Genomic DNA, 21,006 nt, shown 5'->3' with positions numbered 1-21,006 from the left:
GCAGTCAAACCTGGGATAATTGTAAAAGTGAACCCAATTTAACCCATTAGAATAAAATCAGATGCCAAGATGAATCGGAATCATTGCTTCTTAGGTGACAGTACTGATGACAATTGATCCACCGGCTCAAAACAATAGAAGAATATAGAGTCGGGAGTCATTTCTCGTACTTCCTCCCAGGGGGAAGCGGGGAGCCGGCGGGGAGGCAGGAGCCGGCTCCCGGCCGGGCTGCGGCCGCGCCTCCCGTCGGCCCTGGCGGAGCGGCTCTCGCAGGAGGGAGCTCACTGCGAGGACCCTGGGGCCGGGGAGCTGTTTCTGCAGCAGCCACACGAGATGACTTCTCGCTTTGGCTTTGTTTGCCCGTTCCTCTTAACTCCTGCGACAGTTTCTGTCCTTCTCCCCTGAGCCATGTGACCCTCGGGTCTACGTGGCCAGCTTGGTAATCTATCTGAAAAAAAAAAAAAAAAAAAAAAAAGGCAAGGGATGCTAATGGTCTTCCTTGGAGTTTGCCAGCGGAGCCCCGGCGGCGAGCGGAGGAAGCGGGGCGGGCTCGGCTTCCCGCCGGGGTGCGCACCGGCGGGTGGGGGTCCGGCCGTGCGCTCTGGGCAAAGCGGCGGGTCCCGGTCTGCTCCGGCTCTGCCGGCGGGCCCGCAGCTCGGCAGCAGCCGGGGAGCAGCGCGGTGGCACCGGGAGCATCTCTCCCCGCCCCGGCTCCGTCCGGCCGGCGGGGGGAGGCCCCGCGCCCGCCCTCCCGCGGGCAGGGCTGGGGAGCGTGGGGAGCGTGGGGAGCGTGGGCAGCCCGGGCGCCGCGGCGGGTCATGCCCGTGGTCCCCGTGAGCGCGGGCGGGCAGCAAAGGGCGCATCCCACGCAACAGCAGCGGCTCACCTGGAGAAACCGGCCAGGGACGTGGGTCAGGGGCGTGTGTGTGTGTTTGTGTGGGTACTTCTGGTGGAGAACCTAAAAACCTAGTATGTCTCTGCAGGAGGAGTGGATTTAGGGCAGGGACCATGAGCTTTCATCACGCAGGTCTTGCTGTGCCAGCTCCGGGGCCACTGCAAACCCGTCTTGCTCCCGTGGTTCAGATGGCGAGAGCTTTTAGAATAAGGTTTCGTTAAATCCGCTGGCGACCAGGAAGTTTAAAGGCATCCCGAGCAAAAGCGGGAGCAGCTCCGAGGCAGGGGTAGCTGAATCCGTCTGTCTGTGCGTGCCGGGAAGCGGCTGAGCGCGCAGGGATAGAGCGGCCTTCATGGGACTTGCTGTCTTCTTAACCTCCCTGAGAGAGCAGCCGCCATCTGCCCAAGGTACAACAATAAGAATTATTAGTATCATAATCACCACGGTTGTTGTCGCTGCGACTTTGAGGGAGAAGCCCAGCCCGGCTCCGGCTCCGGCCCGCTGGACGCCCCAGCCGCAGACTCTGCCCCGTTCCTCCTCTTACTCTCTAAATCGCCTAAAATATATGTATTTTTTCCCCCAATTACCAGCGCTCTGATGGGAGCAGGAGGCAGAGGAATATGCAAGGCTCATAATAAGCCACCTGCTGCGTCGTGCCTAACTAATGTAATGTTTTATTTCATGACTGCTGCCGCGGCAGCAGCACCGGCCCGTGCGTTACCAATTCCCCACGCAGCACGGACAGCCGGGACAGGACCCGGCACGCTGCGGGGCCGGCGCTCGCTCAGCGACCCGCACCGATGCTCGGATGCTGCGCACGGAACGCGGAGCCACGGGCGGTACCGCGGCGCGGGCCCGGGTCCCGCCCGCTGCTGCGGGGCGCGCAGCCCGCTCGGTCCCTCCAGAGCGGTCTCTCCCCGCAATGACCGACCCCCCTCTCCACCTATTTGCATGCCCACGCGAATCTATATAAACAGCAGTAATAGCCTCATACATTACATCAGTATTTGTTAGCACAACCATTCCGAGTCATTTCAGATATTTGGACTCGGTCTGTTCAGTGTAGCTTCAACCTATTGACTTGCCAGACGAGATGTTCATGTGAACCCAGTTGCTAAAACCATGAAAACAGACTTTAGCTCTAAACTGTGCTACTCTCCCATCTGACGGATGTTAACACACAAATGAAATCCATTTGGATGTTTTTTGTTACCAGAAGGCTGCGCTGACGTTCAAATGATCTAAATCTTAGCATCTGGAAGCCTGTACAAGCATTTTTACTTTTTTTTTAATAGGTTTCAAGACATTTCGTTCAACCCAAGCTGAGGAGGGATCAAAATGGGACACCAGGAAACTGGCAATAGCTTCCCATCTAAATGAAACTGTTTCATTTGAAAGCACCAAAAAGAAACAAACAAACCAAACCAAAACAAAACAAAACAACAAAACAAAACAAACAAAAAAAAAAACCCTCCTATTTCCATTTACTTCATTCCCTCTGGGTAACCCAAATCCCTCCCAGCCAAGGTCCATCATGGAGCTGCTGCGAGGCACTGGGATGTCCCGAAGGCCACCAGGGCCTGCCAGTCCCCCCGCTGGCAGAGGGCTCCGCGGGGACAGCGGACCAGCCTCATCTCAGGAATACTTTTTGGACTGGGGATTCATTTAGTGTTTTCTAGGCGCAGCAATTCATCGACACTGTGATAGAACATGTTGTGTGAGTGCCATTCAGCCTTAATGAAGATCTGTGGGAGAAGTCGTGCGAGACAATAAATACAGCGGTCCGGATGTCGGTGACTTTAGCAGGAAATAAAGGAGGGCTCCGTGTTAATGAAACAAAGATGTGGGAGCTCCTGGCAAGGGCCTCGAATGTACAGGAGTGCTCAGTACCTCCTGGGTGCTCATGAATATCTGCGGTGTGCTTTACACTTCGTATTATGTTTGCAAACCGAATTCTTTTGTCTTTCTAAGGTTTTACGAACTTGGATGCCAAACAGACCGATGTTCAATCAAATACAAAGAATTTAAATTATTCAGGAACCCAGGCGATTCTGTGGAGCCTTTCTTTCTCCCATCCCCCACCTCAGTGCCGGGGATTTAATCCGGTAGCAAGTGTGTCAGGGAGCCGCTTCGGCCCTGCCCCAGGGCGGCGGGATCATCCCCCGGGGCCGCAGGGCGCGGAGACCCGCGGCGGACCCGCGCAGCCCGGCCCGGCCCGGCGGCGGCTTCCCCGCCTCCCCTCGGGAGGGCTCCGCGGCCGGACCCGCTCTGGTGCCTGGGCATGGCCGAGCTCGCTGTGCAGAGGCGTCGGAGCATCCTCCGGAGCAGTCGAAGGGGATGGGCTTATCCCAAAGGGCGGATTTTCCCGGTACGCGGCGGGAGCGCTCCGCCAGCCCGGGCATCCGCCTGTGCCGGTGAGGAGCGACAGCCGGCCCCGGCCGTGCTCACAGCACACACAGAGCACACAGAGCACACAGAGCACACAGCACAGAGCACAGAAACACACACAGAGCACACAGAACACACACACACAGAGCACACAGAACACACAGCACAGAAACACACACCCACACAGAGCACACAGAACACACAGCACAGCACACAGAACACACAGCACAGCACACAGAACAGAGAGCACACAGAACACAGCGACACACACCACAGAGAACGCAGAGCACAGAAACACACAGCACAGCACACAGAGCACTCACAGAGCACACAGAGCACACAGCAATACACAGCAAACACCACACTCCACAGCACAGCAACACAGCGCACAACACCCAGCACAACACACAATGCTGTCTGTCCCTGCTGCCCTCACCTCTCAACTGTTCACACTCCTGGGTATCAACGATTTTTGGCCATCATGTTGCTTACAAAAGTAATGTTAGATACACCTGTGGGATTTACAGATCGCATATGCTTCCTTTCTTAGTTTCTTTTAAAGGGAAATTAATTGTATTATGGGATTGTAGCCCGTTACTTGTAGCACAAAAGAAAGTGAAAGGGATTCACTGATGTGCTGTTGAAAATACACGTTAGCATATGGTTCAGTTTGTGGTTTATGACAATTAAAACACATTCACTGGGAGCCAGGATCAGGTACAGCAAATGCCAATAATCCAGCAGTGGAAGCCACAAAGAGATGATGGGCTTCAGTTTCGCAGCCACTCTCACAGAATGAAAAAAGCTAATAGTCATTTATATTAAAAAAAAAAAAGAAAAGAAAAGAAAAGAAGAAGAAGAAGAAGAAGAAGAAAATAAGAAAAAATAGTGGAAACGCTTCTTTTTGGACTCATTTTCACATTAGCTTGCTCATATGGACACTGCAGAAGAAATAAAACAAGTCCTTATTGCATTACTTGGTAATCAGTATGGAAAAGCCCAACCCTGTTTATGGTTAACAAGAATTGTTAATGATATATAAATCATTTGATCTATCGTGCCCTCCAGTCTTAAAGGATAATAATGGCAACCCCAAGCAAATGGTCCTAATTAGTGTCCAAGAAACCACTTCCTAAATGTATCCTTCCAACTCATTCCAGTTTGACTGTCCAGAACAATCTTTTGTTCTTAAATCCCTTTATTTTGTGTGTAACTGCAAAAATGCTCTGCATACCAGTGCTCCAAAAATTGTTCATTTCAGGGTACAGACCAACACTGGGGGCACGAGGAAGGACGAGATGATCCCAGTCTCTTGCTGTTGCCTGTAAATTGGTCCCAACCATTTGAAATTATATTTCCCCGAAGCTTTGCCTCCTGACAAGTCTCCTTAGAGAAGTACCAAAGGGGAATTCATCAAAAAATCGAGTCACTGCTGCCACTCGGTCTGCAACACAAACTTTGAAAAGCCAAACCCAAAACCGGATCCAGGACCAAACCGTGCATATTCGAGCTGCCTGTCACATACTTTCACCCACTCTTTCCACCGTTTCCAAGTGTGATCTGCAGGTTAAATGTACCGTGGTATAGCCATAGATACCACACCTCATGTGGTACCCGGGTGAAGGTTCAGGCACACCCTGGAGGAGGAACAGAGCTTGGCCACTGGGTTATTGTGGCCTCGGTCTTGTGAAAGCAGCACAACTCTCACTGTTTGCTCCCTCAGGAGGCCTCTTTCTCGGATGTACAAAATACAAGCTGCCATTTCTCATTAGCTGGAGTACCAGATCCTGTTGCTTCATGAATATAATCCACTCTTCCACCGAGTCCAGCATCCTCTGCCACTTTTTCTATCCCATAACTACTCTACTCTATCACAAAACATTGTTCCTCAAGTTTGAAACACAGTGCTGAGAAGCTGAACTACATTGGACACAACGAATCTTGGTCCCTTGCATCTTGTCATCTTGTTGTTGATTTGGCGTGGTGGTGTGGGTTTTTTTCCGGTTCTTTTTTTTTTTTTTTTTTGGGGGGGGGGGGAATGTGGTTTGTTTTTTGGCGTTTTTTCGCTCTGCTTTTTTTTTTTTTTTTTTTTTTTTTTTAATGAAAGCTGGAAGGAAACAGGCATTCTGGCACGGGTTCTCTTCCCAAACGTGATGGACTTGCCAAGGGAAATAGAACTTCTATAAAACGACAGTCAATTACATATTGCTGTGTAGTGCTCTTTATGCTATTTCCAGGAGATAACGCTAATGGGAAATGCTGCAATATTTTAACCAAGAAAATCTGTTAGCGATCTTCCATGGACTTAAAACGTCCTTGACTCATTTAAAGTCACGGTAAAACACATAAGATGGGTTGCCAACTCTTACTACCCTAGCATAAATAATTTTACTAAGTCGCGGAGACAACACACAAGCTGATGCCGAGAGGTTTCTTACTCACGTGTCTGCACGCAGAGCCGCAGCAGTCACCCCTCTGCAAGCGGGCAACTTCGGAGAGCACCACAGCCCCAGAAACTGCATCCACTGCGCTCTGCTGGCCAGCCTGAAAGCAAAGGCAACCAACCTCGGCTCTCTGGAGCCTTCAGCTCTTTCAGGTTTCATATTGCAAGCGAGTTTGATTTTGTCCTCTTGTAAGCGCTTAAACGAAACACGCTTGTTTGGTGATTCGTGATTAAATGCGTTTATACAGATATAGTCTGGTATTCACAAAGATTTGGCAAATCGGTGGATGGGGACAGGTTACAGAAGCAATTGCGGCAGCTCTAAGGTAACGTTTGAGTGCAGCCACAGCCTCGCCGTTGCCCCCGTCCCCTGAGGACACCTCGCAGTGCCCCGGCGAGCCCGAGCCGTCGGTGCGGCGGGACGGGGACGGCCCGTGGGCCCGGGGGGCAGCGGGGCTGTGGGGCGGCTACAGCAGCTCTCGTTTCGCCGGGAACCACAGGACATTCCCACCCCTTTAACTTGGGACCTTGTCCCCCCGCTAACACTAGTTTCTCTTCTCTTTCCAAAATTCAGCTCCTCAAATTTTACTTGTTAAACATTTCAGGCAGAAATACTTTCATACCAGAAAGTACTTGACTCTTTTTACTGCTTTTTCCTTGATCAAAAGCAATGTTTATCCCTGCAGCCTCGCGCTCTAAGGTGCCCTGCGGTGCCCAGCCCGGGGCCACCGAGCCACTGCTGCGCGCAGGGGAGCAGCGAAGGCGCCGAGGAGCGGGAGATGCCACCGGGGAGCGGGACCAGAGTCACTTAGCACATCTGCAAGCTGCTGCCGGGCGATTATCAGGTCATTTCTTCCGTAATGCAAACCATGCGCTCCCGTATCACATCAAACCGCTAATTGCAAATGATGCGTTCCGTGTCGGAGGTGAGCGGCTGCCCCCGGCCGCGGCTCGGGGAAGCGCCCCGGGCACAGTTTGCGGGTCGGCCCCTTCTTCGAGCCGCGCCGGCGGCTCCCGCGGAGGCCTGGAGGTGCCGGCGTGGATATCTCCGGCTGGGCACAGGCGGGCCGGTGGCAGCCCGTGTCTGTCCCGCCGGCGCCATCCCCAGCCGCAGCTCCCGTCCGCCCCGCTGTTGCTCCCGAGGGAAGCAGCGCCCCGGAGCGAGAGTGACGGAGCCCCAGCCCAGGCCCATCTGTGGCTCCTCTGTCGGGGGCCGGTGGCCGTGCTTAGGCGTGTCGGGTACATTTTAGTGCAGGGGTGTCTAAGGTAGCTGTGCGTCCCTGGGATCCAAATGCCACACATCCCGAGCCACTGCTAGCAAGGACTCCCTAGTCGGGGTCTGCCTGAAATCAGTGTCAGCACAAACTTAATTTGTGCTTTGGTATATTTCGGTATCCCTTTAAACTGTACAGTCACACAGTTTCTCTTTTCCCATACCTGCCTCCTTAACCTATTTGTTCTGTGAGTCCAGTGTCAGTTTTCAGCACAATCCCAGACTGCACATGGTGTTTCTCAGGAGATGATACACTCTCACCTTCCAGATCTCCTTCTCAGGCCTTTTGTCTCAGTCCCATTCCCAACCGTAATGCCTGTGATGAAGCATTTCCTTGTCCCAGGTTTCTCAGTCTCAACACCACGAGTTTCACCACAGACAAGCATCTCCAAAAGCCCAGAGCAGGAACAGAGCGCCTCAGGCGCCTCGGTGGGATTGAAGCCCTGCAGCTGGACTCTTTGTCACCAAACTTTTGTTCCGCCTTTTCTAGTTACCTACATGGATTTTGACCTTTCTGTGAAGTCGTGGACTCAAGGTGACCCAACTCCCTTTCTGGTTCCTTTCCTGTTGCCCATTCCGATGTAGTGATTACCTCCTCCCTCCTTTATGTTTCTTTGCCTTCCCAGACTTGATGGTTCTCTGGGAACACAGCTGCTCCTCAGATGTCCCTTTATTCCTCCTCCATGCTGAGTGGCAGTTTGTTGCCTCCGTTGAAGTCTACCCTCTGTTCTCTCCCACTAAAGTTCAACCCTTTCTGGTTCTGTGTGTAAATCAGACGCTTTTCTCTCCCACAAGCTCTAAGGCCAGCAGGAAGTGCAGACAGCACCAGAGAAAAGGCTTCTTTCACTGATTCCAGACCCAGACAGCCTAGGAAGACCCAAGAAAAGTCCAGAAGAAAATCTGCAAATAAAATCGTGCTTTACCCAGAATCTGAGCATTTCCACTGGAATAATCAGAGAATGTAGCTGCATGTATCCAGCAGGTACAACAGGACTCATGGACACTTGCAGGGCATGGCTTGTTATGGTTTATGACTTGGTTAAATTAGGATACATTTTCACATATTTGGCAAAAGTCTCATTGCCAACACACAGAGCTCCTAGCACAGAATCTCCCTGCCAAGTGTACAACTGCTCCAGAGGAGGGGACACAAGTGCTGCTTAAAGTCCTCAGAACTACTAACATGAACATAACAAATTACTTATTTTTTCAGTCTTATATAAACTTGCATGTGCATGTGTATGTATATGTAAAGGCTATATCTTTCTTGGCTAAATTTTTGCAAAACATGTACCTTAAAGCAAAGAGGAGTCTGAAAAATAGGAGCTTAATTTATTAAATTATACCAGTTCTAAGGAGTTGAAAACAATGCAGCTTTACAGATAATGAGATACTGACTACACATAAAAATTTATGAAAAGTATATTATTCAGCAGCAGTGAATACATCTAAATAATTCTCTTTATGATTGAGTGGCTGCATCAAATTGGTTTCTAGCATTTATTTTTATTTATAAATTTATGTATTGTTCTGTGTGGTGCCTTGCAGGATCCAAAAATGTGAACAATATTGTGCCCAATCTGAAAGCTTATTTTCTTTCCCAGCACTGTCTTTACTTGCTTGATGTTTGCACCATCACTCTAGTTCATAATTTATATAAATCATGAACCTTCCACCTGATGTCACATTCCATGAATGTGTCCTTAAAAGTAGGCTCTAGGAAAATAATCAGGGAAATCAACATTTAACTCAGTGGTGCAATCTTAATTCACCTGACATTAACATCTTAATTTATAAATGACTGTGCAGGTTGCCCTTAAGCACCCAGTAACCTTGCTGATGTAAATGCTGCAATGGAAGATGTGACCCAACTCTCCAAAGCTGCAGCCCCACAGGAGTTCCCTGTGCCCTGCGGTGCAGGGGCACTTCTGAGCCAAAGCACTACACATTTTTACCTACTTTTCTCATAGTCCAGTTGCTTTCCCCTTGTTTGGCAGCTGGAACTCCTGTACCTGACTTCAGTGCACACATCTAGTTCTCAACAGCCACAGAGATCTCAACTAACTGAAAATCTATACCTTGTACACTATATTATTGGGATTTATTTGGAAAAATGGTATTCAGGAGAAGCAGCTGAGTTTGGATGATGAAGAGAAGATTGAGAAGGCATCTGGTAGAGGGGGTGTTGATGGAGTGTTGAACAACAACTGCTTGTTTTGTGCTTACAGAATGAGTTGGTGGATTATGCTGTTTAGCAGTTCTGACCATAACAACAAATAATGATTTAAGAAAATCTGTACGTACTAAAATGCCACGAGCTGAAGAGACATTGGTTTTCCAGCTGAGTAGCCTATTTTATAAGTGTGTGAGTTATATATTTCAGTTAACTGAATGCAGTAAAACTAAACCCACTTTTGCAGATGTTGGTCCCAGTTCCATCATCTTGGTAGGATTCAACTTCAGTAGCAGTTTGATAAATTCTCATTTTCCAATGAAAAAAATATTATAAAAATGAGGAGCCAGTTTTCTTCATTTGTTCCAAACCATCAAACCTCTACTTTATGAAATAGTTCAAAACACTCAGGAGATGTAGTCCTTATTTGTCCACAAGTGTCTGGAGGAGTGAGAAAATTGCTTATTTTCAGAGAATAACTGCTAACCATGTTCTGGATATACAGAGCAGGCTCTGACTGACTGGTGCTGACTTCAGTTGTTGCACAGGCAGCCCCAAAGGTGGGAAGGCAGAATGCTCTGTCACAGGCCTTAGCTGCAATTGGAAAAAAATCTCATGGAGGAGAGTGCTTTGATAACAAGGATTTTAAATCAGTTTCAGTGGAGAAATTCAGAAAGGAGTGTTGTGATAAGAATCTGAACTCTTAATTTCAGTGCAATGGTGTTGCTGGAGCCTATTCTCACATGGCCATATATTCCATTAGGTTTTTGTTGCTGCACATGCTGAGATAGTATTTAGGGCACAGGAAAGGGGCCCATACAAAAGGTCATATAACCCTGTATGTCTGAAGAATATAAGAGAATAAACTTTCTTTTGCAGTCTACTGAGTCCTCCAAGATAATGGGAATTTTCAAGAAAATTGTGTGGAATTAAGTCTTTAAAAAGCTGAGCTCCCTTAGACATGCAGCAGAACGTGCCACCTTTGCAGCACCTTTGGGAGCAATGGGAATGAGTGTGGCCTGTCAAAAAGAGCATCCTCTGCAGAGTCTCTGGTAGGGCACATTCATGGGAACACATCTTGCTTTGCCTCTTGGTACCTCCACCCACAGCCCAGAGAGCTGGCAGTTGTGAGAGCAGTGAGCAGCCCCAGGTTTAGTAAACCCCTTGAACAGAAGCCTGGGATGCTGCGATTTCTCAGTGCCCATGGCAGGGGTTACTCAGGCACGAGGTGTGCAGTGTTTTGCTGTGACTAGTGCATGTTTATGGGCTTTCCATACATGTGACTTCTGAGCCAAAGCACTACACATTTTTACCCACTTTTCTCATAGTCCAGTTGCTTTCCCCTTGTTTGGCAGCTTGTCCAAGGCAGCAGTCCCTAAATAAGGACATGTTGACATGTTGCACATCATTCAGCCCTCTTCTCTGGATGTTAGGAGAATTTCAACCCTGAGTAATAAGAGCTCTTCCTACAGCTTTGCAATTTACTTGGTGGAGTCTGTTCCTTTCTAGTGGCTGGCTCTAATTTCCTTCTGTATTTTTCCTGTGTTCTGTAGAACACAAATCAGTATTTTTTTTCAAATCACAATTACAGACAGAAAGCCATCTGTGACAGACATTTGGAGAACATGCAATGTATCTTATTGAGCATCTTTTAATAGACTCTGCATTTTTGTATGGACTAATCTTTCTTTGAAGAGAATTAGAAATTTTTGTGAAATGCTTTCTAGTGAACCTTCTCACATTCTCAGCTGTCTACGCTAGATAATATAGTCAGTTGTGAGATAGCAATGTCAGGTATTTTTAAACCCAGAAAGGAAAACAGCCTTTTAATTTCTATGCGCTGATATATTAGAAAAGACATTATAACATTAAATGGAGCATGTACTACTGCATGGTGTGTGCCATTGTGACATCTGAGCACAGTAACAACAAGGTAATTAATGAATGTGCAGACAATATGCAATTTAGCTTTATTTAAGATTATCTCTGCTATCTCCTGGTGTTCCCCTCATCATAACTGCATTCTTAACCAGAGCAAAACCAGGCAGCTACCCAGCTATAAGAACATGATGCCTGCTGACATTGCCTTACTCTATCATGATGTAAGGCAATCTTAGCAAAAATGAGAATTAAGTCTTGAATATCATCTCAGGCTCTCTGACTATATCAATATAAATCCTCTACACAGCTCCTCATGAAAGATAACAATGTCCAGTGCCTGCACAGAGCACTTTGAGGTCAAGCAAACTGGGGAAGGGAAGCAGTCTGAAATGCTGAGGGGTGTGAGGGATTGTTTTAGTGTTGAATTCTCCTTAGCAGTAACAACCACTGTGATTTTTACAGTGAGCTAGCAAGGAAAGGAAAGAGCATAGTAGTGAGACTGCCATTACATACATGATTACTCACTGCTGTGCCTTTTCCCTTGACTTATTTTTTCTTGTGTTTTGTAAACTTACCTCCTTTCTCATTTATATTAATGTACATTTATGGTACTTAACTGTTAATAGGAAACTACAATTTTAAGATCAAAGAGTAGCTGGTGAGTCAGAAGCACTTGTTCAACAGTTGGTGATTGCAGTAATTTGCTGTTATGTATTGCACGTGCAATCACCAACATACAAAATTATAGTATCAATATTAGCTAATTGAAATGCTGGATATGGTAGCATTTAATGGGAAAGGGTTGCTTTGCTTTAGCCTCTGTTTCCCTCTATGATTCATTGCTTTTTCTCTAGCACATATGGTGGGAGTTCATTGCAAGAACTACCACTGGCATTTCAATTGGCAATTTTGTTTGTACAAGGCATATAGGAATGGTAAGGGTTTCACTTGAGAAGAGAGTCTCTTTCCTCTGCAAGTTGGATGAAGATTATGCTCTCTCACAGGAAAAAAAAAACCTTCTAAAGCTGTTATTTAAGGATTATAAATGAGGACACAAATATTTGAGGGTACTTGTAGAAGACTTAGAGTTATGTAGTTTTATCTCCAATAAGGAAAAGATAGAGCACTTAGGTTTTTCTGTCTTTCCTAGAACAAAAGAGTTAAGGTAATTATTCAAAACTAATAATAATTTTAAAAAAGCTAAAATCAGCATAATTCAGTCTACTTCAAACTAGCATTGAATTTTTATTTTCTTTATTTGTGACCTGAGGTAGCAATCAGCATAAACCAGCATTCACATAATACACAGGCAGACAAAACCGCACACACTTGTTTTTGTGATATGAGGGGGGGATTCTGTCAGGACTGATTTCTGCCAAGCTGGAAAGACCATTTAGAAGTGCAGACAGTAGACACATAATTCATGTGATCTAGAATCTGTTGGTTGAAGCCACTCTGCTGCTGCCTGTAGAGATTGCCTATATGCTTGTCCATGGTTCCTTTCCATCCCCGAAGGCAGGAGGTGGGAGTATCCTAACACACCTTCAGACTGAAGGCTTTGTTACCTGTCTCTACTGTGACCTAAGGACACCAAGAAATATATTTTTACCAAGGGGTGATAGTTCTGCTGAAAGCTCCAGTAAAAAAAGGGATTTCTACCATGTTCTTATTCCATACCACACATATGGCACCTCACATATGGCAGAAACCTCCAATTATTTGGATGAAGTCACTGACTGGGCAAGATAGCGAAGGCTTTCCTACAGGACAGAATGCAGGTGTATTGGCTAATTTCAATGATAGGCAGAGCTGGAGAAAGTGCTCTGGGGGATTATTCTATGTGTGTATATATGGGACAAATATGCATCTTCCCCCTGAACCCAAGGAAGATGATATAAAGTATGTTTGGCAGCTAAAAGGAGTAGGACTGGTCCCCCAGGGAACCACTAAAGCCTTCATGCCCTGAACAGCCCCACCTGGGCACCCTCCCACACCCTGCCCCTGGGCCCAGGGCTCTATTTAAGCTCAGCCCAGGGGTCCCTCTGTGTCTTAGCTCTATGATCTCTGGTGTCATCCTAAAGGAGCCATGTCAAGATTTCTACTACTGTGGCTGTTTTTGGTTAGTGGGCTTCTTTTTAATCACATTTGGAGGAGTAGAATATGTGCGTTGGTGGGTTTATTTCAGGAGAGAAGGTTTTGGGAGTAAAGTATTGTAAAATTATCATAAATAACCAGTTGAACTGAGCTGCCTTCTCCTGCAACAGGTGTAATGGCAGCCTACAACTGCCCCATGCATGCCTTTTGCCTTTAAGCAAAAGAATCTGGTAAATCCAGGTAAAAATACCAAGCATGAGGACTTTCATCTCAGCAAAAAGCCAAAACTTTTTCTCAGCTGCTGCCTCCAGTGGTAAGTTTTGATGGAATAAGTTTTCTTCAACACTATAGGTAACTTTCTGCATTGAACATGTGGGTACCCTCAGCAGTTGCAGGGAATTAGCTCTCTTTTCACTGGGTTTAACTTCCTTGTAGGACTGCTTTTCCCTTGCTGTAGCTCTGATGCCCTTATTCAAGCAGTTTATCTCTGCTGACACTGGAAAAGAAGAAAAATATCTTGAATGATGCTTGAAGCAGACTGATTGTTATGTATGAGGTGCTGCTGACTGTGGCTGGCACGGATCTGAACTGAGCTCTGAGGGAGCTGTGCCTCACACCTAGGGGGTATGGAACACTGATCCTGTCAGCAGTGGGACACAGCTTGTGGTCCCCATTTTGGCCTGCTTTTACTTTTGAGTAATTCTTCCCCTAATATTTCTGTGCTTTGAAATAATGAGTAATTAAGAACGGTTGCCTTGAGATAATTATCAGGTATTTGCTGATGACATGGTGATGATGAAATTATTGACAGTCATGCTGTTTTCACATAGCTCATTTTAGTGGGGATGTCACTTTTGAAGCCTTAGGAGCTAGAAAAATGAGCACAGAGCCTTTTCTGTAGCTCTCTTCACCCAGCCCTGTGCCAAACACCAGACAAAGGCTGTATGTGCACTGCAGGCTGTTGAGTGCAACTTCTTTTGAGTGCTTGTTTATGACTTAGCAGAGCACTATAAACAATCATCTTCATGTCACCTCACTTGATCAGTATTAACATTAACTTTTATTGCTTGTGCCTGGGAATCATCTAATAAAGTAAAGCACTGCTCTTGTACCTTCTTTTTTTTTTAGTTTAGTCAAACTATAACAAGAAATTTGAAGGTTTTTTTTACTCTACTCTTCAGAGACCCAGAGTCACTCTTGGGATGAAGAGCTTTGTTTGGGGTCTAGAGTCCTTTTATTCTTTCTGTGGCAGCTCTATTCATGCTTTCTCAGTTGCTCCTGTACTTAATTTGTGAGTCTAGGATCTGGCATATGCCTCTTCCCTGAGTTCTACCCATGTGTGGGAAGAGCTTTACAGAGCAGCTGAACAAACAGATGAAGCTGGGACTGTCAGGTGTCCTTTCTCTCTAGCCTATTCTGGATCCTTGTTTCTAGAGAGCCCTGCTCCCTTTCCTCATTGCACACAGGATGATAAGCCACCTGCCTGATTGGATCAGTGAAATTCACTTAGCTCTTGCTCAGAGGGATCAGTATTTGCCAGTAGAGTATGAATTTCATATGAATTTCATGTGAGTGCTGCCAGCTTGATACAGAAGAGTTTTTTTGCTTGAGGTAATGCTCCAGGGTAGTGTGCATCACGAGCTCTCTTGCTGTGTATATGAAGAAACCCAAACCAACCAGTTTTGCACAGAAATAGTATTGTATAACAGCAAAATAGGGAAGAAATCTTTAACTGTAAAATTAAGATTGTTGTTTTCCTGAGAAGCACAAGTCCTACCTTCCCCACTGCTTGGCTCTGCTGGTTTAAGAGAGCTCAGGCTCTAAGGTAAGGTTTGATTTGTTATTAAGAAGCACTACTGCATTTATAATTAATCCATAGCCTTTGTTTTTTCTTTTGTTATTAGAGAACAGCAAAAAAACCCCAATTAAACAGAAATAAGTTACTTTATTTCTTATGCTGCAGAAAAAAAACCCCAAACAAACAAAAACCCAAACCCATCAGGGTTAGGAAGAAAACAGCTCTCTATTTGCTTTCGTAACCAACTAAAAGCATCTACTAACCAGTGTGACCTCCGTAAAATTCCCCATATAGGGCCCAGTTTCAACTCCTCCAAGACCTCACTCTCATTGCCTTTAATGGGGTGAGCATGAGGAAGGACAAGGCCAGGCTCAGCACTGTGCCAAGGCACTGAGGGTTTAAAAGGATTCATGTGTCAACTTTGAACGTCCCTTCTGTTTCTGGGCTCTGCCTCTTCAGCTGTGGGACAGTGCCACCTTTGTATGACAGAGTTGCTGAAGAATCAGGTTTTGAAGAACCTCTTGATTTTTCATATCCAGTTTACTGTGTAGTAGCTAAGAACTGTTGTGAGGTTATGTTGCTCATAGCATGAACAGTGTTACTTATTCCTCCTTCTCCATAGAGAATGTGCTTTAAAAATGTCCCACGAGCATTTAAAAGCAATAGCCTAAATTAATTAATGTTTGATTATAGTCCAATAGATAGCATTCCAAAGCTGAGTTTTTAGTAACCCTGACTCTGCACATTGCTTAAATATGCAAGATTTGGACTCATAGAAATCTTGGATTATGCAAGTATTTGTATCCCTTTGCTAAGTGCTAAGCAACCGACTTGTAAGTGGGAAGCCTGGTGCTCTCTGGTTTGTGTGTTGCTAACTAAAGATATTTGATTTTAAAAAAAGTTCTCATTTCCACTATGCAATGTGTTACTGTATTACACTGCTCAGAATGATGGGGAAAAATTCCCAGTAGAGGAAAAACATCTGATGTGCATGCAGTGCAGGAGACTGAGCACCTGAGCTGACTGACCCTGTGTCCCATGGGGGCTCTAGAACTCCCTACAGCCAGGTAAGGCAGAGATGAGAGAGATGAGACACACTTGAAAATCTTAAGAGATTTTGGCAGTGAATGAAGTAAAGGCTTAATGGAACACTTCTAAAATCAGCTCCCTTAAGTCTTCAAATGTGTGAGCATTTTGAGAGCTGGAAAGTCTTGGTTCACTTGCTCTTTAAAAAGCACAGGTCACCCCCAGCATGGAGTTCAACCTTGTGGTCTGGTGGGATGGGGCCTGTGTGGGAGAGCAAGGAGCTTCAAACTTCCCCAGAGATGGAAGAGAGAGGCCACAGCAGGGTGTCACCAGCCTGCTGGGAACTGGGGAGGGCAGGGGCTTGGCAGGCTCTGGTGTAACAAGATGGGAACGTAATTTTAAGAGAGATAATATTTGCTCTGTCACAAAAGCAAAGCCTTCATTTCAGATCTAATATTCATACTGGGCTGGTTGAAGACTTGGTACAATTGGCTTCAGTATCATTATCTCCAATAGCAATGCATTCACAAAGGGAGAGACCTAGGACTACACAGTCCTGGAGCAGACTTGCCAATGATTCTCTTATCCATCTAAAATTATTACTGTTACCCATGGCAGATAGATACTTACCCAAAAAAAGAGATATTTGTGTGTGCTTTTGAACTGCAGCTATCTCTGCCATGAAATATGATTGTTTAAACACCAAAAGCACAATAGGATAATTAAAATAGAACTTGATCTCAGTTCAACTTGGACTGCATGAGGAGTCGCAATGAAAAAAAAAACCCAACTGACTGCTTTTCAGAGGTGCTGGACTCATGCTTTATAGATGGGGAAAAAGGTTCGTTGTATTAAAATGTATGAACAAGGACAGGAGATGCTTGGGATTGGTTTGTTTGTTTGTTGTGTATGCCAGTGATTCAGCTGGAAGGGGGCCAACCTTCCTAAGCAATCTTCTCTTTCCAGGCAAAGGGAGTTGTCAGGTAGATGGAGGCACTTAGAACAAAGCAGCCAAAGTTCTCCTTCACAAAGGTTTGGGATGGAGTCAGTCATCCTTTTTGACTGGATTTTAAATTCATACCAGAAAGATATATTAAAAATATGACAAGCTTTGAGAACCTAAAGGATCCAAACAAGTAAATGAGCTTTTAAAAAGTCAAAAGAACCAGGGATCCTTCTATATGAAAAGTAATGATTTCAAACTCCCTAGACTTCCTTCAAAACTCAGCTGTGGGCTTTGCTCTTGCTCAGTTCCAGAAAACAAACCTAGATGAGGTTAGAGTTTCTTTAGGACTGGGATTTAGAATACTTCTGTGTAGATTAACACTGGCAATTACACATGGTAAACTGAACCATAAAGAAAGTGTTATTGCTCTCTGATGAAATAATTTCAAAATCCATTCCTAGTTTTAAAGTTTTTAGAGTTGGCAGCAAAACTGCTTCATGGGATGGAAACATAATTTCAGCCTTTGAACTACATTTTTTCTGAGTTAGAAGTACAAATACAGTTTTTCTAGCAGAATGACATCTGGCAAAGCAAAAGGTCTGATCTTCCTGGCCATCCATCTCTAGACTTGGTATATAAGGACTGTTTTAATGAAGATGATTTTTGAGCCGGACCTTGTGGTCAGGTGTTTTAACATGTTGTTTTAAAGCATCAGGGCTAGTGGTTTTATTTAATATGCATACTGTTCCCTTTGAGTACCATGAGCAGAATTGCTCCCTATTTAGGCCCCTACACTGTAGGTGCCCATACCTGACCTGCCAGCTACTCTCTGTGTAGTTGAGTGACTTTATTCTTCTGAAGTACAAATAATCTCTCTGAAACATCTCCAGTCAAGTTATTTATACTTTTGAGGTGCTTCTTTCTCCCCCATGGATGATAGACAGATTCTCTCCCACTTTAGATGTGGGTTTTCTGAGTTCTGTATTTCAGGGAGATGTGATTCCACCCATCTTGTCCTTCCTATTTGTGCCAAGTGTGCTGACAGCCTGCTAATTTCAGCATGCTGGATGTTTCAAAATATGCTTTTTTTGCTGCTGTAATTAAAACTTAACATGAAAATGAATATATTTGGTCCCCTATGTTACTGGGGAACTGTTTTGACAGCAATGCTTCAGCTGGGCATTGAGGCTTGGGATGAACATATAAATGGCCTCAAAATAAGCAAGATATCTTTAGCCAGTGACATTTTCTGCCTACAAGGTTACCTGGTTATTAGGGGTTCATTGGCCTAACTTCTTCATTAGAGGGTTGTTTTTTTTTTTTTTTTAATGCCTTGGAAGTGTCTGGAACCTAGGTAAAAAGCAGGGGCACATGAGCCAGATGGAAGAGCTCAGGAATGCCATGCCATTCATAAAGTGTGGGACTTGGAGCAAATTGTGGGACAAGCACAATAATGAACATTCAAGGCTTGCATAGTGATGCAAGAAGGAAAAAAAATAGGGTAGGAAGGGAAGACTCATAATGAAAAAAGCAATATACTAACCTGCCAAAGTTAGCTTAAAAGGAGTGATTTTACAATGGCAAATATAACTGCACAGCAAAGCAGATTTCCCACTCTGTGTGGGAGGTTTCCATGCTGTGGTGAGACACTCTGAGCTGCATGGAATTACAGTTTGGATACTGTGTGTGGGGGGATTCCTCTAGCCTGTATTGGTGGGACTGAGATGATCTGGAGGAAAGACATACTGCTCTAAGTGTATATTCTGGGAGTCACAAACCGGCTTGTAAGTGCATGACTAGGACTTCAGCATGCCTTGACAATAATGAGAGAGACAAACCATGATTCAGCTCTAATTTATGCCAGTTCTACATTAATAAGTCAGCTGACAGCAGTGGACTTAGTCCTGAATTTTTGTGATATAAAATGAAAACTAAGAATAGTTTATGATCTTGCAATTTGAGCTTCCACACTCCATCAATTTGTACCACAAAGACTACATTATTCAGGCACGAGTTGTTTCATATTTAATATCATATTACATATGTCCCTTGATGAACAAAGGACTGTAATGTAATTGGGTTCAACCATCAGGTTAAACCCTCAAGAGAACAGAGTTCAAGCTGTTAATAAATTACTGCAGAATCCTGACATAAAATTGAAGGTTGGGAATTCCATCTGTTGTTTTAATAGAGAGAGAACGATTACTTAAATATTTTAGAAAGGCTTGGCTGAGTAATAACCAGAGAGATGAGGTAGGATAGTATTTACAAGTCTGAGCTACTGACTCACTGTGATAGCATTTTAAGACAAACAACAGGAAGCTACTAAAAAACATTTAGTTTTTCTTTTCTCAGTCCTTCAAGCTTCCCTAAAAATTCTCCATCCTGGAATAAGACATAGCATTAAAAAACTATGAAGTTGACATGGCCTTAGCTTCATTTCTGGAGGCATTACTGCTGTAAAATTGCAAGGTCTAACCTTGATTTAAGTGTCTTGAATCTGAAACATCTTGGTCTGAAGCAGTTCTATTGCATGGTGATGGAATGTAGGAAATGACTGGCTGCTTTGAAGTTGAGTGGTAGGAGCTGGGTAGAGAAGGGAGGAATAATTGGTTGAGCAAGCAGAAGAAATTGTGGTATAAGACAAAGAAAAATACTATTAATGAGAGGACGTGTAATTTGGGCATTTTTCTTATTCTCAGAAGGAACTAATGATGAAATCTGTGCCTAATTCAGCTTTGAAAGAGTATAGAACTGCTTAGATATGCAATACAGAAACTGGAGATGCTGCTCATAGAGCTGCTGCAGCTTGGCTGAGGGCTTGGAGGCAGCTGCTGATCCTTTCCCCAGCCTTTCCTTTGCAGAGGCTGTCACCGGAGCGTTCAGAGCTCTGCGGGGTGCTGGGGACTGCTGGCCCCCTCTGCTCCCCTCGAGCTCCTCCTTTTGGGGTCAGCAGCAGCTGCTCAGCAGCGGGGCCCGGAGAGCAAAGGAACTGTGGGGGTCAAAACACCTCTGTGGCCATCAGCAGGTGCTGCTGCTGGGCTGAGACTAGGCAGGCAGCAGTGGGCACTGCCCAGCCAGGCTCGGAATGCCAGCTCCATTAGGACATGTAACCCCCCTTCCTGGGAGGAGGGTGTCAGGATTCCTTTCAATTAAAACCAAACTCGTGTTTCTGTGTCAGAATGTGTCACATTTTGCATAATAGAAGGCTTCTTTATTGAAGTATATTCAAAGTATTAACATTGCAAGGTTTAAAGATACTTAATATTGAATTTTTTAAAAAGCATCACATTTTTGTAACTAGGTCATCTATCCATTAATTCATATCCCTTATTGCTCAGAGATGTTAATATAGATATTTTTTCATAGCATTAATCTCCTGCAATATGAATGTCCTTATTTCTAAAATGAAACCCATTAAGCATTTGCTGGTTCATAAAAGAATACAATAATCTGATAGCCTGATTAGATGTTATTTAATTTGATAATGGTGTACCAGTGGCTGGGGGGGAAACTTTTAAATAAACATGGATGCATTGCTCTATTAAATAACTATTAAATGATCCTCTTGATCTATCCTTAAACAGCTCTCCCACTTTCTTAGCATTTTTAGGAACTGATTAATGAAATCTGTGTAATAACTTGCATATGCAAATTATAAATGCAATTACTTTTTGCAGTCACAGCAGACATAGGTGACAACACAACTGCCTTTGAGTTTTTGCCAAAATGTAGAGGTGTCCTATTGCAGTGGTAAGGTAATGGTCACATCTTCAGCTCCTCATGTCCAGAGGGAATGAACAAGAATGGCAAAGACATTCAGGACAGAGGCAGCACTGGGAAGGACTGCTCCATGTGTGAACTGCCCCTGCCTTGGCTGGTCAGGCTGGGAGCACAGGGCTTTCCTCCCTCCTGTGCATGTGGAGGTGCTCATATGGTCTGACACCACCTCTGAGTCCCAGGAGGCTGAAAACATTGAACAAAAAGATGAAAAACCTGCTGTTAGTCCTGCCTATGCATGGGTTTAGGAAGAGGAAGGCTGGGAAGGAGGTGGGAAGTGGAGCAGGGGGAGCTGGCACAGGTGTCACA

General features: G+C 45.1%; 1 long non-coding RNA gene across 1 annotated transcript; it reads left to right on the top strand.

Annotated features, from left to right (window-relative positions):
* The first annotated feature begins 1,243 nt into the window (after positions 1-1,243).
* On the top strand, positions 1,244-2,306 carry LOC129046761 (uncharacterized). The gene is made up of 2 exons (XR_008508516.1): positions 1,244-1,302; positions 2,191-2,306. It is a non-coding gene; the product is annotated as an uncharacterized LOC129046761 (long non-coding RNA).
* Positions 2,307-21,006: the final 18,700 nt, after the last annotated feature.

The sequence above is a fragment of the Molothrus ater genome, chromosome 9 (genome assembly GCF_012460135.2).
Source record: "Molothrus ater isolate BHLD 08-10-18 breed brown headed cowbird chromosome 9, BPBGC_Mater_1.1, whole genome shotgun sequence".
In the NCBI taxonomy this organism is placed as follows: Eukaryota; Metazoa; Chordata; class Aves; order Passeriformes; family Icteridae; genus Molothrus; species Molothrus ater.
Note: the sequence above shows the minus strand (reverse complement) of the source record. Positions and strands in the feature narration are given on the sequence as shown.